Here is a 4,550-nt window from a genome sequence, read left to right on the forward strand (position 1 = left end):
TCCCCCCCACCCTGACATCCCTCTATTTAGCCCATGTATAGGTACACAGCATGTGTGTGTATTTCTGGTCTGTGTGTAAGTTGTGAAAACATTTTAATTTCCCCTTGCGGGATTAATAACGTATGCATTATTATTATAATTATAATTATTAACTACCACAATAAACACTTTGGGGAGGGCTGCGACATATCACGAAAAACACGCCAAGATTTATTGTATTAGTCTAAAGAAAATAGCACAAAAAAACTGCACTTTGAAATGTTACTGTCCTCCTTCTACCAGTGGCGCCATTTTTTGTTCAATTCAATCGTCAATTTGTTCAATAAAAGAACGATTTCCTTCCTGGGAAATGATTTCTTTTCACTGGCGCCTTTACAAATGATTGATTAATTGGACTTAATAATACAACATGCTTGTAAGTAGTTGTAACATGACTTTGATACAGGCTTCTCCAAATCAGTCATTTCACCGGATAACAATGAATGAATGGATGTATTATCACTACAGAGGATACATGCCAAATATTGAACATATGATGAAACTACAAAAGTCCCTTCATGGACTACCAGAATCCAGTGAAACAATGATGAGGTGAAACAAATAAATAAAAAATAGAAACGATCCTTGACTGGATGTTTTTCCCTCTGTCACTGACAGTCAAGGTCACAAACTAAACTCAACGCATTACATTTGATGTTTTATTATTAAGGCCCCTCTAAAAAGGGTCTAAAACAGCCCATGCCTGGGGACTCTGAGGCGTTCCTCTGTGGAACTGAATCTACTAAACACAACTGAACTGGCGGCTGCGTGTGAAGTTGGAGTTCCTGAAATTGCATTGTAGATTAGGTGTCGTTTGGGTGGAAACGCGCTCGCTGATTTCACACATAAGACCATATTCCATCTCGTTCCCTCAGTCAAAATCTCCCATCATTACAAAAGTCAGCTTCTGTTGAGATTGAATTCGGAGTGTTTTTCTCGCTGTGTTGCTTGTTTTACGCTTGATTGCAGTATGTATTTTAATAAATGTGTCACACCCGACTCTGACTTGTGCGGCTTCGCCCTGCAGCTCAGTCTGGAAACCGGATCATTTCTCTGTCCTGCTTTCGTCACAAAACTCTGTCGACCAATCACAAACGGGCTCATCCACCTGGCGCGCTACTGCCGTGATGAAGAGATGACGGCGAGCGGCTGTTTGTTTACATTCAACATGGCTGCCACCATCACGGCTATTTTAAAAGAAGCCCTGGAACAATTCCTACGAAAGAAGGATGTGTTCGCCTACTGTTGGAGCTAAATCCTGCTCCGGTCTCAGGGTTCAGGTCTCAGGGTTCAGTCGATCAGTATCAGAATCTCAGACGTTGATGTGTGAATCCTTTTTATTACATAGGTTATATCCTAGAGGCAAAGTTACCTGGATCAAGCTGTCACAGCTCCCCCCTTCCTTTTTCTGGCTGTTCGGTTGCACCCCTGGTCTTCTCCACTAAGGGGTCGGGGTCTACAGGCCTTAGTGGTGTGATGTGTTTGTGTGCTTATTTCGTTATCTTTTCAGTTGAAATGTGACTGAGAGTCTAGGACCCTTTCAGGACCTGCAGAGCAAAAGATCAGTTGGGCTGTAAAAGAGGGACTGGAACCAGACCCAGGACGCGGACCCTGATCATCAATCCTGCTTCTGACACATTAAGGAGAGTGTACCAGAACATCTTATGTTATAGAACAGAGGTATTGCAAAACAACTTATGCATGAACAACAAACTAAATGCATGACCAACATGTCTTCATTTATGTTAAAATAATGTATAATGTCTATAGCGAATCACACTCCATGTTTAAGGACATATAACATTTTAAATCCCAACTCTTACTACCGACCGGCTCTACTAAGTCCCTCACCCCGACCGTTGGTCATGTCGTCTGATTGGCTGAAGGACCATCCAATCGCGTACAGAGTCATTTGAACCGTGCTCGTTGATCACGCCTCGTGTGCAGGAGAACATCCAGAGCCGACTCCCCAGACAGAAAGTGAGTTTTCTCCATCCAACACCAGTAATTTCTCTTGATTCTTGGGGTTCAGGAGCACCTTTTAGATTAGTATTCTTCCCACGTGGTAACACGAAGGATGGCATTAGCATATTGGTGCATTCCTTTCTGTGTGTGTTCTCAATATTTTCTCTAGGCCAGATTTCCAATTTCCCTTTTTCATGTGCTCGGTGTTATCTCGTGCCACAGCGGCGATTGTAGTCAATCCCATAAAGCATCAGGCTCTTCAACTGTTTGTCTAATTAGTTCAGCGCCTTTTCTTAACGACGGCTGTTTTTTTCTCCTGCTGGAGCTGCCAGGACCTTCTCTTGGCCGCAGCTTTGTGGATGAGGAACGTAATGCTGACGGTTTTTAGGGTTGGGTGAAAGCTGCCCAGAGCTCTGGCAGCCGTCTTCTATTCACAGTTTCCCAATTTGGTTGTTTTAGCTCATTTTCAAATATGTATGAGTGCCATCAGGGATTCTATTTCAGGTGTGTGTGTGTGTGTGTGTGTGTGTGTGTGTGTGTGTGTGTGTGTGTGTGTGTGTGTGTGTGTGTGTGTGTGTGTGTTAGAGAGAGACTGATAGAGGCCGTACACCACACACATCAAACTTCTTTTTCTGTTTTTGATGCTTGTCGTCAACTAAAACCTGAGTGATCACAAGATATCAAGATGGTCCTCCTGTTGGAGTATAAATATCTACAGACTGATATAGTAAATATAATACTACTGCAAAATTGGCAACCTTTTCTTTTTTTTCAAGTTTTTTTCTCTCTTCCTGCCCTCCTGCCTGGGTATAAATAAATTTAAAAAGATGAATAAGGAATGGAATAAAAACGGAATACCACTAACTGTGTGTCTCTCTCTCTCTCTCTCTCTCTCTCTGTCTCTCTCTCTCCCTCTCTCCCTCTCCTGTCAGAGTAACGTCTTCCACATTGTGAAACGTATGTAATTATCATGCCTCTCCAGAGTCCATGTCAAGTCTCAAGTCTCTGAGCTGGAGTCCAACTTAATGTCCAGTGCTGAGCTAAACATGTTTACTAACCTTAAAATAAAAACTGTTGAGTCCCACGTCTATAGAAACAGCTTTATATAGCTCTACATATCCCGGGGGGTCTGTTCATTTCTACGTGCCAGATCCATAAATATACAAGACAACAACAACTTCAAGGCATAATGAAGAGGGGGGGGGGACTTAAGTGCGAATTGAGTCCAAGTCTCAAAGTCTGGTCCACGTCTCTGCCTGCTGCCTGAATCCGTAAAGCAGCTGCTGTCCGTTATTTTGTTCTTCTCTCATCCGTTCCTCTTCGTGATGAGGATGGATGATGATGATGATGATGATGATGGATGAGTGAGTGGAGGTTTTGAGGTGTTATACCGCAGACGGCTCGACTGTGCTCATGTACCTTGTAATCTGTAATATGTGGCCCGGCAGACATGAGCCGTGGTGGCGTTATTGCATTAGTGGACATACAATGATATCTCCCGACAGCTGGATGAGTTCCATTTATCTTCACGCTGTGGACTGTTTCCAGATAACACTGCAAAGAGCCCGCTGATTCCCTCACTTTTCCCCACCCTGAGAAGTGAAGATTAAAATCCTCTTGAATTGAATCAACATGAAGGAGCGAATATTAAGTCCCCTTGGTAAGGAGAAGAAGTTCCTATTCTACATCCTGGACAGGTTAATGTGCAATAGGCCCACAGGGTGTATGACCTCGACATTCTCTTTTGTAATTCCCGTTTTTACTTTTTATTTAAGTGTCAATCAATCAGAACAGAACCGATAGCATTGTTGGGGTACATTAACATGCATGAAGGTCCATGCATACATACAATCAGAATCAAATTAAGTAATAGTAGTAATAAAAATTTAAATAAATTAAACGAGAATGACTCCAGCAGGCAGAGTGGTACGAGACTATCATGACAATACACCAGCAAGACCATAGGCAAATACGTGATCCCATGACCTCTGAAATTCTAGGAATCTAAGGAATAAATCTGTAAATTAACAGATAAAGTACTGGCAGCTCATTCCCCGGAAAACAGAAATGAACAGAAACACTAAGCTGCTCAGTTAGGAAACTTTGGAAAAACATCGACAAAAACTTGAAATCAAAAAAAAAAGAAACGACAAAGTGTCAGTGTGGCCTTTTTTTTAGGACAACTTATGCAATTTTCAATGTAAATGATCAGAAATTCAACTTTGATTCTGTTTTATGGACAACGTCTGTTAAATTATACAGTGGAACCAGTGGTGTAGTCTACGTGATACGCAGGTCAGTGAACCCTCGTTTTTCATGGGAGTTACGTTGCAAAAAGAACCCGTGATAGGCGAAATCCGTGAAATAGTATTTTTTTTTTTTTTTTTTTTTTTACAATTATGATACGATGAAATACTCCATAATACATTGAAACCACATAACAAAACCTTTTACAGGCCCAAGCATTTGCGGTGCAGGTGTGTTTTTTCTTCTAAAGCCACAGTGCAGGTGTGTTTTTTCTTCTAAAGCCACAGTGCAGGTGTGTT

The 4,550-nt window shown here is 41.8% G+C and overlaps 1 long non-coding RNA gene across 1 annotated transcript in view; it reads left to right on the plus strand.

The window, feature by feature from the left end:
- Window positions 1-4,550, plus strand: part of LOC117941845 — a 23,343-nt gene that overhangs the window by 17,474 nt on the left and 1,319 nt on the right. The window lies entirely within an intron of this gene.

This window comes from Etheostoma cragini, chromosome 3 (genome assembly GCF_013103735.1).
Source record: "Etheostoma cragini isolate CJK2018 chromosome 3, CSU_Ecrag_1.0, whole genome shotgun sequence".
NCBI classification, from domain to species: Eukaryota; Metazoa; Chordata; class Actinopteri; order Perciformes; family Percidae; genus Etheostoma; species Etheostoma cragini.